Source organism: Erithacus rubecula (assembly GCF_903797595.1).
Source record: "Erithacus rubecula genome assembly, chromosome: 3".
Lineage (NCBI taxonomy): Eukaryota > Metazoa > Chordata > Aves > Passeriformes > Muscicapidae > Erithacus > Erithacus rubecula.
Window position 1 is genome coordinate 134,566,015 of NC_136689.1, and position 14,664 is coordinate 134,580,678.

The following is a 14,664-nucleotide window of genomic DNA, read 5'->3' on the forward strand; positions in this document are numbered from 1 at the left end:
TGACCTTGGATACAAAATGATCCCTTTCTGCCAATAATTTGCATAGTGGATATTGCTTTTGAGTCAGGAATATAGCACATTGCAGTATGAAGGCTTTAAAGGATGAAAAAAAAAATAGAGACTGAATATTAGCTCAGAGAGACCTGCACAAGCCAGGAAGAGCACCAAGAAACATTGAAGTCTTTCTCAAGTGAGGTGAGAACTGCATTGTTTTTAAGGAATAAATGCCTTTGTGTTTACTGTGCTTATTAATATATGTTAATTCATCCACATTGACCTGGCTGCAAGCTCATAAAATAAATTGTACATAGGGTGGAGAAGACAGAAAGTGGCTGTTCAAACTACACCTGCTGCCCTGTCAGGCAAACACCCTCCCATCAACGGGGGCACTCTGTGTGCTTAGGGAGGGGATGCTGTGACCCCAGGCATCTCCTTCCACACCCTTGGGAACCAGCAGCTGGGGCCAGAACCAGCTGCATGCAAGCAGGATGTAAAGGAGATAAAAAATGCTCTCTGACCTCTTCACTGAAAACTTCACAGGCACTTACTGTCAGTGGGACTTCAGCAATGCCCCCAGCTGCAAGGGTGGTGCTTCAGCAAGGACAGAGCAGAGCTGCTTCCCTCTGTCAGCAGCAGCCTCTGCCTTGGAGGATCCTCCTTGAGCCACAGGCAAGGCACTGAATAGTCCTGATCCTCTGATCCTCCCCACTCTTGCCAGTGTTTTCCTCCTGTTTCCTCTTCCTCATGTTACATCACCTCCTTGGGCTGTCTCCAGGATTTCCCATGTGCCTTCAAACCCCCCCATCAAATGGGTCCATAGGCCTACAAACAGAGCACTTTTTGGGTACTTTAGAATACTAAAACAGTGCAGGGCACCTTCCATGTGCTGAGCACTGCTGACCTACAAGCAAAGGATTCTCTGAAATGATGGAAGGACTAAAGCACCTGAAAGTTGCAGCCCTGCACCTTCAAAGCATCATTCCTAATGTTTGCCATGTGCACTGCACATGCCTTTAGTGAGTTGGTCTCTATTGAAGGACTAGTTATTCTCAGTGTAATACAAAGCCAGCACAAGTATTTCCTGTCACTGGATGATCCAGTAGAGCATAAACTGTGGTTGCTATTTCTCTGTCTCCTTTTAACATATGAACTATCTAGTGAAATATTCACACTCCATGATCTTAATCCAGCTCAGTCCTAATAAACACCATCTCGCTTTTGTAGAACACCTTTGTCCCATAGGATCTGAAAATACTTAACAGGATTGTGCTGTTTTCCTGGATAGACTCATTTTTATTCAATAAGATCATAATGTGCCAGAAATTTTTAAGTGAATCTTTAGATGTGTCAGCCATTGCCCAAGAGAATTTCAGTAAATATGCCTACATCATTGATTCATGCAATTCTGGACTTCTTCCACTTTATTCTGAAAAGTCAATATTTTTGAAGGATTCAGGATAGGAATGTTAGTACAGTACATTGGTAAAGACAGCTCTTCTTCTGAGGGGATATGAATGCTAGCACCAGAAAAACACTGTAAATATTAAAAGAATATTGCTCATGACAGAGGAGTAGCTGAAGTAAAATGAGGCCCTGACTAAGCACATATATTGTTTATGGGGTGGATACTTAAAAGTGTGAGAAAGGCTCTCCTGCCACATGGCACAGCACAGGAGATGTCAAAGAACACATCCTGCTTAACAAACCATGCTTGATTTGCTGCCTTAAGGCATATTCCACACATACTCCAAATACTGAGGGATGAAAATATGGGAGTGCATTGGAGTGTGGAGCACCCAGAGATGGATGAGGTTTCAGAGGGGACATGGAAATGGAGTCCCACCTGCATCTGTGGCATGGTGGATGTCACATATGCCAGCTGGACCACTCGAAGCTGATGGTGCTTTTGTCTTCCTGCAAGGTCAGAAAGGAGCCACATTCAGCTCTCTGGCCCCACTACTGCCCAGGGCTGTCCCTGTCATTCCTGTTCTCCTCATTTGCACAGTGAAGAAAAAGACCTGCTTACTATAGTGACACAAAGGGCTTGGAGATGCTGCACTGTAAAGCTCTGGGTAAATGTACATGACAGCCAGGTCACAAGAGTAAAGAGCATTTGACCCTTCCTCCTCTCTTTGCACAGGGGATGGAAGGGAAGGGGATGGGCTGGAGTAGAGATGAGCTGCTACTGCTGATACTATCAGTGCTGATGATTATTCCAGATGAGCTGAGAACGATGGACTCAACAGAGACATCTGTGCCAGACAGCAATAAGCCACTTGCAATGCTTTTGAGGTCACCAGGCAGTGTGGATGACACTCTGCCTGCTGACCCCCTGCCCCATGGCCAATATTGGCACAAGGGGTGTTTGCTGTCAGTGATGGGTGAGGCACTGGATGGGCACCTCACTGCTCATCTTTCTTACTGCCTCAATAAAGCTTTGGCTTATAAAGATATATCAGGGTCCATTACAGTTTGGACCCCACTGAGTTAGATGGAAACAGCTGGCAGTCTTAGAGCAGAGTGAGGGGTTTGGGTGAAGACACAAAAACGAGGGTGTGAAGGTTTATGTGCAAGCAGAAGATTTAGTACTCCCAAGCACACAATCAATATTGCAAAATAATCTCAGCAATGTGTTCAGCTCCTGGCCAAGAGTCAGAACAGTTCAGCTTCCTGAGCTTCCTTCCACTGCTTAAGAACAAAGAAACAAACAAAGGTTCTTTCTGTAGCACTCTGCAGCCTTGTTCTTCAAACTATCCCAAGAAAATGAGAGTCCTGGACAGAAGAAATCCTGTGACACTTCTCCTAATAGAAGACATTTCTTGGGAAGTCCCCAGTCTGAGCTTCCCAATTCTGCAGCGCGTGATCTTCATTGTCTGTCATTTTCATTTTGTCTCCTGACGAAATGCTCTCTAAATCAGCTGGATTCCCTTAACTGATTGCAGTGGGGTTTGCAGGTTACTTTTGATGATAAAATAATAATCCTTAGAAAATGAAAGGCATTAAACACTCAGTGGGAGAGAATTTGGGAAGTGCTTGCCAAGATCCAAAATAAATAAGTTTGAGGTAGGTCATGGGGCAGAACAGACACAACATTCAAACCCACGTATTTTCATATGGAAAGCAATTTCACTTGTGTCCCTGTGGCCTAGGGACAGAATAGAAGGGAAAGGCAAAGGGAGGTGGAAACTTACACAGACCTGCTACAGAGCACTGAGTTCTTGAGCAAGACCTGTGGCCTCTCTGATCTCTTTCTTGCATATTCTTTCTCCCAGTCATACAAAAGGGATAACTCCACATGCTGCAGAGCAGGTACTGAAAGGAGGATTATACCACAAGTCTTTGTTGTGTGCAGTGTAGCCGCAGTCTGTGCTACAAATGGGGGAGACTAATATTATTAATTCCAAGATTACTGGAGCTAGCAGGAGTGTTTGTTATCAGGACATTTTCCTCTAACCCCAGGATTACTGCTGGAAGCTTTGTATTTTCTTCATAGCTTGCTGGCATAGAGCAGCAGAGAGGGAAAATTACTGCTGGACAGACAAAGGGGCCTGCAAGTTAGCAATGCAGAGCTAGGCAGTCAAGGACCCAAAAAAATTGGCACCATGCAAGCAGATGGTCTAACTCATAAAGCAGAATCAGTCCCTGTAAGAGCTACACAGATTTGGTCCAATGCCACTTAAGACATGTCTTCACCAATAGTTAAGAAGGGACTGGTATCCCATCTGACTTAGTTAAAGGTCTTTAACTAAGTGCACATTTCAATGGATGACTTCGAGCAGCAAAAGGAAGCAGCTGAAATATAGGGTATGTGAACTAGACAGAAATTGCTATGTATAGGATTATAGAATTATTTAGTTTCTAAAAGATCTTTAAGGTTATCAAGTCCAGCCATTAACCCAGCACTGCCCAGGCCAGCACTAAACCATGTCCCTAACTGACTCTACACCTTTTAAATACCTCCATGGATGGTGATTCCACCACTTCCTTGAGCAGTCAGTTCCAATGCTTGACAACCATTTTGGTGAAGAAATTTTTCCAAATATCCACTCTAAACTTCCCCTGATTCAACTTGAGGTTGGTTCCTGAGTGTATTTGTTCCTATCCTCCCAGAGAAAAACCAACATTTGCCTGATCTAACCACATGGGTCGAATGAACTGGGACAACAGAAACCAGAAGATCCTCCTGCACTCCACAGGGAATTGACCCATAATCCACGGTTACAACCAATTCTTGTGTTGTAACCACCATGTTAAGCTCCAGGAGGTGATTTTTCAATTTTTCAATTTCAAGCTTGATTTTAGAAGTTTGCCTAAGGGAAGACAACAAACATGTTGCTGAAATCTTTGTCTTCTGAGGGCTATGTTAAGTGAAAATGGATTATGCTAATTTATATTGGCTGCACAGGAAGGCAATGACACAGTTATTAATGATCTACACAACCCAACACAGGGAAGTACCAACAGACACAAAAATATGGTGCAACTGCTCTTATGGATGTGTTCCCTGTTCCAAGTAATATCCAGGCACAGGCAAATTCCTAACTCATGCAAGTAAGAGTTGTAAGAGTTGTATTGCTCCTCACATCCCAGGAGCTTCCTGGAGACCAAGGGGGCTGATTTTGCAGAATCTTTTTCAATTACAGCACAGAACTTTTCTTCTGGGGAACACTCTGCTACAGGCCAGTATTTTTGAAACTGGTGAATACAGGGACATCTCAGAGAGCCTGGAGTGAGCTGGGGCACATGGAATGTTTCTCTGGTCACCTCTCTGAAGGCTTGAGCTGCAGAAGTTCATCTCACAGGAGTCAGCACCAGCGTGAGCACAAGTGTCCCTTACAGCCACCAGCAAGGAAGGCTGCCAGCAGTCAGGGGACAAGACACCAGCTTCTGCAACCCCAGGCACCAGGGCTGAGGCAGGCTTGGAGTGGGACCACAGCTGCTGATCACCTGCACCACATGCAGCTCCAACCTGAAATCACTGTCACAGAATCATCATAGAGACATGGAATGGTTTGGGTGGTGTCCTGGTTTGAAGGACAGTTATCTGCCAATAAAGGCAGAGGCTTCTCTTTGAAATGGAGAATGTAAGCCCACTTCCTCCAAATTATTATTATAATTTTTAAAATAAGGGGCTCTCAGGCAAAGATATGGAGATTAGGAATAACAATTCTTTATTAGGAAAATTAAAATAGAAATACAGTATTACAAAGCACAATCCCAACCCTGACAGAGTCAGAATACAACCTGACATCCCATTAGTCAGTCAGGGTGTTGACAGCAGTCCCATTAAATGGTGGCTGCATCCTCCTGCAGTGGCAGATGTGGTTGAATTGAAGCAGTGTTCCTGTTAAATGGTGCAGTTTTCCTCTGAAGGTCCAGGGATGATGTACAAAGGTCCGGATTCTTCTCTGGAATCCAGTGGAAAGACAGTCTTTTGATGTCCAAAATCTCAGTTTTTATCTAGGTAAGAAAGGCTTGGCTCCCCCCCCCGGCTGGAGAATCTCCCATGGGATGATGTAATTTTATCAATCATACAGTGGGACTCAATGGGCCAGCAGCAGATGATATCTCCTGGAGGGAGGATGGGTTGTGGAAAAGATAAAGATGATTGCCCCACCTGGTTTAAAGATGGCCCATTAGCAGATAGTATGTGTCACAGAGATAAGGGTCACTGTCCCACCCAGCTTCAGCAGATGGTGATAGAATCCACATTTCTGGCCACATCAACCCAGCACAGGCTGGAAGGGACCTTTAAAGATCATCTAGCTCCAGCCCTCCTGCCATGGGCAAGGACACCTTCTTCTAGACCAAGTTTCCCAGAAACTGACCTGAAGTTTCCAGGGATGAGGAATGTGTTTACCTCAGTTCTTACACACTGTCTTTATCTGTGTAGAGGTAAAGAGATTTTATACTTGAGATGAGGAGGTTATCCATCACTGGGAGTCAGGAGATTGGAGTTTTGCTATGGTGTTAACCAGGAATTCCCCTGCCCTGATGAATTTACTGACAAGGCAGAACCAAAGGAGAGTGGGTGGCAACTGACATCATGGAGAGAATAAAATAAACATTCCAAACCATAAATATTTTTATTGTTCTTTGCACAACACTACGAAAACAGTATAAACCTACTCTTTGCACAGATCAATAGATGATCAATAATAAAAGCAATTTCTTATCACAAGCAGGCGTTTTTATAGCCCCAGCTAAAGTGCAAGACCAACTAAAAGGGGACACCTCTCATAATAATTTCAGTATGTTTGTGTGTTGAAAAGCTGAATGCTACTGTTGACTTCTAGTTCTGATCTTCAGAGCCACACCACAAGCACTGGAGCCTAAGAATCTTCCTGCCAGCCTGCATGCAGCACCAGGCTCATGCAAACACCCATCCTGGGGCTAGCATCAGCATCCAACAAGTAAATAAGGGGTAGTTACAGGTGGTCAGAACTGGCTGCTGGGATAAAGAAGCCCCATGATGAATATGGAAAATGAGCTACTTCAAAGCAGAGGTTTCATGGTAAGGCATTTCAACCTCTCCTCAGGCCATGAGCAGCAGCTGAGTTTGGGAGAGCAATGCATCCAGAAGGACTTTGGCTCAACACTCTCTTTCCTTCTTGGCTGGGGAAAGCTCTTTTCCATTGACTGTCATTGATCCAGACAGTATTTACTCAGATTTCCACGGATAGCAATAAGTCAGGGGGCCCAGGCAGGGAAAACAATTAAGTTTTCCATGTGAGCTGGATGTGCCATTTCTGGAGCAGACTGGTGTGCCCAATCCATATTACAGGCCTTTGGAGAGATTTCAGAAAGAAAGAGGGACATATTTTATCCATCAGTCTTTTGATTTCTGTGTTGGAACAGCCAGCATTGCAGCAGTAGGTTTTCAGGCTTTAAGGCCAGTGAGCTCACCATGATTGGCTCACCTGCCCACCTGCAAAAGGGATCCCATCAGTTTTCCCTGGCAATGCCCCCATCCAACCCAGTGCTGTACAATTCAGCAAGAGAACACTCCTTGAAAAGACAATCAGGCTGATTTAGTCTCCAAGTGATGGAGATTCCCTCCCTCCCCAGGTAACCTGTTCTGCTAATGAATTATGAGAAGGAAGGGAGCCATTTAGTCAATGGTATTTGTGTACAATGATTTTACATGTTGCAATGGTGCCCACTGCAGTGAGTAAATTGCCCCGTGGCTTTCATAAACATCATCTGTACACAAACATTATCCAAAGCAACTCTGTGGCAGGGAAATTCTCCAGTGTAAGATAATGTCATTCTCCACAGCAATAAGAAAGGTAAAACAGTGCCTGGCAGCTGGGAAAGAGGGAGAGGCGACAAACAGCAGCCAGCTGTAAAATGACCATGTCAGGGCTACAGCTGCTTGTGTCTGCCTGATTTAAAGCACCAGCCCCACAAAGGCATGCTGAGGAAACTAATTCTGTAAGAGAGTAACTTCATACCCAGGAAAATTGTGAGGAACCCAGAGGTCAAGCTGGTTCTGTGGGGTGCCTTTACAATACAGCCACCAGCAGAAAAAATGACAGAAATTAAGTTCCATCTAATCAGATAGAATTGGCAATAAAGCCAGGACTGCTCCATTTATTTATTTATTATATTAGGTCCAAGGGAACAAAAGCTCATTTACCTTCTAAATTTGGATGTAATTGCAGCCAGCTCTTCATTAGTGCTTTCTAACTTCCATCTTGGAGCTGATGGCATCATTCCTGTTCTATTGGCAGAGAAAGTGATGCCAGAAACTGAGAAGTGATCTGGCCAAATTCTTGCAACATCTCAGTAATAGACCAAAGAAGGGAATGTGTCCCTGCTGCATCATATCCCTTCCCCACATCCTCTCCAGCTGTGCCCAGGAGAAAAGTACCAAGAGTCCAGTGCAAATCTACCACTTCAACCAGGTACAGTCAGACTGAATGGTCCATTTTGACCACAGCCACCTCCCTGTCTACATCTGCAACAACCTCTTCCATCGTGTAATCAAGGACAATGATATTTTTGCTTGCACAGCATAGATTCATCCAACCTGCTTTAGGAAGGTGTGCAGAGCTCAAGTGTCCTTAAGTTGTGTGATCTCTTGGTTAAAAATGGGACACAATTGCTTTAGGCCATTTAGTCCTTGCTTTTGTCATTATTACTTCCTAAGACAGTAAGACCCATCATTTTGTGGCTGAGTAGCAACACAGTTATTAGAACTGATGATTGATAGCAAACAGTCGTAAGAAAATGCTAACCTGCCTTTAAAACATTAATGGATTTGTTCTAGGTGGACTTCTGTCTTCTTCATATATGTTTAAAAAATAGCACTTCTACATCCAGTATCCATCTGTTAACACAGAGCAAAACAGGAATTCAATTTTTGCCTGTAGTGTCAATTGGGCAAACAGCTTCTTTGTACACCAAAACAGGGAGAGAATCTGAAGCCTTCATTTCCATCAGTATCTTCAGCTTCCAAAGAAAACACAGAGAAAATTGTTATCTGTTCTTCCAAGGGGAAAACTAAGGAGTTAATTTCATAGAAATTATTAGGATGTGGATACATCTAACAACACTAAGGATGTAAAATAAAGAACAGTCATTGCTCCTATGGGGTTACAAATGGCTGGATCTTTCTAAACAGTTCAGCATGCTTTTTTTTTTTTTTTAATCTATGATTAAGTGTCCCAGAGGAGGCAGCTGCCTGATGAGCACTTCAGGAAATTTGACCCTTATCTGCAGGTGCTTAAATGGGAGCTGAGCCCTGGGGAAAAACTCATGTCTGTGAACAGACCAGTAAGTGGCAGTGAGAATGGCAGGGAGCCATTCCCTTGTCAGGAGAGCATGGCTGTGATCCAGCCTGGCCCAGGCCAGGGCCAGTGAGAGCAGCCTGACCTCCAGAACATTCCCAGCCCAGGAGGAGGGAGCCATGGGTGGGAGGAGAAGGAAAAGCAGGGACCCAGCAGCCACAGCACGTCAAGGAGAGCCCCTTCTGCTGGCATGGAGAAACCTCTTGATCTTGGCCAACACCACCAACACACATAAAAAGCAAAATCAGGATCTACCGAATCAATGAACTGCACCAAACCATCTGTACATCACTCCACTCTGATGGCTCTTCTGGCTGTTGGAGCTCATCAGGCATCACCAGGCATTGGCTCTGTATTCTAGATCCCCTGCCTGAGCCCATGAACATCTTGGCAGTGTTTCTGCAGGGTCAGAGCATCAGCCTGTGCTCCAACCACCCTCAGACTGCCTGGTGCAGATCTGACTGTGCCAGCTTCCCCAGACATCACCCACACACCATCTCAGGATGGCACAGGTTAGGAACTGGCCCTACCAGCACCTGACCACATGCCTGTTGGGTTTGAAGGTGGAAGAGAGGAAAGGGAAAAAATAGAGGAGAGTAGGTGCAAGCCCAGCTGTGACACTCAGCCTCAGCCTGGAGAGCAGACCCTGTGCTGTTCTAGCTCCAGAGCTGGAGCCATTTCCTGGCCTTTCCCCATTTTCAGTCCAGGGTATATGCAAGCTCTCACTGCTCTCCTCTGTACCCTCCATTCCTTTGCTTTGGACCAAACACTGAAGTCATGGATGTGGGGCCAGTGTGCCTTAGTCCAGCAGCAGGACTTGTTGCCTTTATTAGCATGTTACAGAATATTGATAGAGGAAATCACATGAGCCAGTCAGATTTCTATGCCTCAGAGACAGCTCTTTTCTGTATCTTTGCTAAACAACCCATTTCTGATATGACCCAACCCAGACTCAGGCATTTTTCTTCCACTCTTCAAATCCTCAGCTTGTCCCATACAATTTTTTTCTCCAGGGATTTCTTATAAAAGAAACCAAACAAATAACAAGTGACCTTCTGCTCCAACTCTCTTCCTTCTCACACCCTTCCCACCCACACCAGCAGGTTTGGTTTGTCTCCCTCTAGTCCCTGAAATCCCCCAGGACAGAATACTCACTATTCTGCCATGGATGTTTTAAGCTGGGTCAGGGGAGGTTTAGGTTGGATATTTGGAAGAATTTCTCCACAGAAAGGGTGATTGAGCATTGGAATGTGTTGCCCAGGGAGGTGGTGGAGTCACTGTCCCTGGAGGTGTTTGAGAAAAGCCTGGATGTGGCACTCAGCTCCATGGTTGACAAGGTCATGTTAGGTCATAGGTTGGACTTGATGATCTCAAAGGTCACTTCCAACCTACTCAATTCTGTGATTCTGTAAAATATGATTTTGATGCTTTTGCTCTTTACAAAAAAAATCTGTCCCAATTTGTCTTCCCTTTCCTTTTCAGTTTGGAAACCTTTGCCACTTTCCCTGATTGCTCTCATATCTTTTTAATGATTCCTTAGGGCTTTTCTTCACCTTGTCTGCAATTTTCAGGGAGAAATGACATGGAACTCAGTTCCCATTTATCTTCTCTTCCTCTTCCAAAGTTTATTTCCAGCCTATTCTGCTCATAAACTGATTATTCCTGGACCTTGCTTCTCAGTTCAGATCTGCAGGGACCAAGCACAGTGTGTTCCTCCATATGTTCTACCACATCTTTCTGTTCACTTGCTCTCTAGCCAAATTAATTGTTAATTAGTCATAAAATGTGAATATCTATAAAAGAAAAAAAAAAAAAGAAAAAAGATAAAAAGAGTGAAGAGGAAGAAGCAGACTAAGAAATAGGCTCTGCAATGGAGCAGTGAGTGTGGAAATGGGAAGCCAAAGCTTGGAAGTTTCCTTTCCCTTAGCTCTCACCTCACAGTTCCCTGGAAGGTGAAGTGCCTTTGCCCCTGCCCTCTCCTCCTCCTCTGTCTGCACAGAAAGCCCCTCTGAAGTAGCTGGGAAGATCTGGGAAGATTCCCAAAACACACCAGAGCCCTGTGAGAGTGCCACTGCCCAGTCTGCCAGGGCCATGGTCCAGGCTGGGCTCATCTCCCAGCCCCAGCTCACCCAAGACTCAGCCAGCTCTTGAGTGTTCCTCACTCTTCAGTTGGTCCAGTGGCAGCTTTATGCTTTTATTGGCACCTCCAGCATTATTAGGTTCTCCCTTTCTTTCCCTGAAGTATTTTTCAATATACTAGACACCTAGAGAGGAACTCTCAGGCCTGCACTCCTGTCAATGGCAAATCTGCAGTGAACTGTGCAGAGGCACTTCCAGATGCCTTCACTGAATAGACAATCACAACAGCCATGGATGGAGCATGTGCTGCACATCTCCTTGCAAGGGCAAGATCTACAGTCCCTACAGAACACACTTAGTAGGTATTGAACAGCAAGGTCCCCATTTTCTGCTATGTCCCAGCTGCCAAGAGCCACTGTGATGCAGCAGAGGAAATTTAAACCCAGCAAAACTGAGTTTACAGCTGCTCTGACAGTAAATTGGCACAAAGCAGCTGGAGCTTACTAGGAGAACTGGCCCTGTTCCTGGGTCCACATCAGCCTCATTTTATGAGGACACTTCAGATGGCAAGGACAGGAGCTGTGGATCCTGAAGAGAAATAAAGTAAATAATCAGTTAAAAACAATGATGTACTCTGTGTGTAAAATTGCACCACAGCATATTGTATGGGGACACCTTTGAAGTTGGCTGCTTTGGAGCACAGAGGAGAGAACTGGGGCCTCCAGGAGCAGCAGTGCTGAAGAGATCTTATCCAGCAGCATCCTCCTCAGTGCACAACCCATGCTGGAGCATTGAAATTAATTATTCTGTGGGTTAAAATGTACTGCCTTACTGAGTATTTGTTCACTAACTTTCTATCACAGAATCATAGAGATTCTTTTAGATTCAAGGAGATTCTGGAGTTACATGTGAAAAGTTCATTGTTCACACAAGGTTTGCAAAACCCTCTAATATGATGTGATTTAAATTTGAAGTAGCATAACCTTATAACCAGATTAAAAGGGATAATTGCAAAGGAGTGCAAGACAGAGCACACTTAAACCAGTGTTTTGGAAATTTAAAATGAAAAAGGAAAGAGTCAGCACTCTTTAGTTAAAAAGAAAGTTGTATAAGCACTTGAGAGAGAAAAAAAGAAAGAAAGAAAAAGCTTTTTTCTGCATGGAGAATTAATCTGAGCACTGACCTCCAATCTGCTCTGGCACTTACACAGTGGTACAGGGGGAAATGGGGACACAGTGCAAATGACATAAACAAATTCCTGCAGAAGAAACTCCTCTGATGGAGACATCCATTCTCCAGATTCAATCCCAACCACACTAACACACTTTCATCTTTTGTCCTGCACAGCTCCTGCTCTGCTGATGGAAAGCTCCCACAGAAAAAGTGTAGCTTACAAGAGAAAAAAATCAGGCAGGTTAGAATTTCTCTAGTACCAGAGGTGCCATGCTCTGGCAGTGGAAGAAGCCTTTGTCTCTTCAGGCTGACCAAAGCCACGCTGAGCCCATGCAGGGCTCCAGCCTGGAGTACCCATAGGCTGTGATCCACTGCACTGCTCAGGGCAGGATGGGGCTATCAGGCTGGGGCTATCAGCTGGGCTGAGTTACTCTGCTGGGCAAGAAAATGGATGCTGTTGCCTGCTCAGCAGCAAAGGGAAAAGGGAAAGCAGTGAGAGAGAGAGAGACAGTTATTATAAGTTTGACTAGGGACAGAATTAAATCAATTCAGTAAATGGCACTTAAAGCACTTTAGTGACCCAATGCATTTACTTCACCATACTGTGCCATGTGGCTGATCACATTTGATGCATAACACATGAAAAGCACTGGAGGCCATTGCTGGAAAATTTCAGGATGCAAAACAAATTGTCTGGGCACCACTGTATTTTTTCCATCATTTCTGCACGCACACACACACGTGTGCCCAACCCTTCCTTCCAGCACACTGGATTGGACAGCACCTTCCAGAGGTCAGCTTGGCACTGGTTCCACATTCCCACTGAGTTTGACTTGTCAGGGTGAGTAGTCAGGGCTCATAAAAAAATTCTGATAATTTCCTTAGCTTGGTTCGACTGAAACAGCAAAGCTGCTTTAAAAAAAAAAAAAAAAAATTAATTTTAATTTTATTTTTAACTGAAAATCCAAGAAAACTTGGATTGTTGCAATCTTGGAAAATTAAATAAGTGGGGATGTGTGCCAACTGCAAAGTACAGCAGGACTTTAAAAAACACAAACTAGGAAGGCTGTCCTCAGAAAGTTCAAATCCAAGGGCTATGTGAAGGCTCAGATTTCTTCATTTATCTGAGACCCAGGGGGATACACAATGTCAGAGCTGTGGAGATAAAGAAAAGACAACACAATTCTAGAAAGATGTTAGTTGTTGGCAAAGCTGGGCTCCTCTTGTCCTGGCATTGATTTGCCTTTTTTTCCTTGCTTCCACATGGACCTGTGTAACAGGAGGACGTGGATAACCTCCAGAGCAGCTGGACTTGCAGACAGTGAATATCCATAACTGCAATGAGCTGGGACTCAACAGGCTGGGGGAGCCATATCTTACAAGGTTGGGCCTCAAAAGTCTGCCCCTTGTTACACAAGATTAATGACTTTCAACCATTTTTGTAAGTGGCTGTGACTGTGATACTGTTATTGCTGCATGTCACCATAAATCATTATGTTTTTCCAAACCTTCTCTTCAATTAGAGGTTCAATAGAATAAATGAGTGGAAACTACAACCACACATGCAATGAAAGGGGTTGGAAGCAGCCACACCTAGTGCTTCCCCCTATTCATACCATTCCAGGGCTTCTGCATGATGTAATAAAAACTTACTCTTGGACGAATGTTTCACCTCAGGACCAGAAAGCATTAGCTATGAACCCCTAATGTTCACATTATTCATTGCAAAATGAGGGTATTTATGAATATCCACTTGCTATTTAGGAACAGTGAGGTGCAGAAAGGTTAAATGGCTTTTTACCTCAGACTGAATCATGAGAAGAGTTGGGAATTGGAGCAAGAGACGAAGAATCACATCAACCAGTCTTTGATCTCATTACATGAAAAACATCCTCCTCAAGACTTCAGTTACTACTGACATTACCCCTGTAAATGTATCAGACTTTAATTCAGTTACTAGGGCCATAAAATGGAATTCAAGGAGACTAAGCCCCATCCCCACCTCTGACCATGTCCCAGTTTTAGACTTGTAGTGCACAGCACCAGGATCAGCACAGCAAAGCCACTCTAAGGAGGTGTCAGGCCAAGCCATGCTCACCCCAATGTCTCACAGCTAAGGAAGGTCACCAACCTCCCATGAGACCCTGGCTTGGGGCTCAGGGAAGCCATGAGGAACACTGTAATAATTTTGGATTCACTCCAGTGCTGCTGGAAGCAGAATCTGGCCCTGCTCTAAGAGAGGGAAACAAAAATATACATTTGACTTATTTGCCTTTGGAGTGAACTAGACAGATTTCAGCACTTAAAGGAATTGCATTTAAATCATCCATGGATTTTGAAAACAACATTATTGCTTGGTATCATAAACAATTCCCAATTTTTAGATCTTCCTGAGCTAGACTCAGATTTAGTCCTAGTAGCAACAATTCCATTAAGGCTGTGAGGGAAATGCAACTGCAATGAGCTGGTATACATTTTCCTTAAAAATTACAATGTGACAAATGTTTTATTTTAGCTTCTCTTGAGAATTTCCTGGATATTAAAAATATTCTTAATGTAGTGGCTGGCTGGCATTAACATAGTGTTCTAACTGCCTGTTTCAGGGAAAGCAGAGGACTCT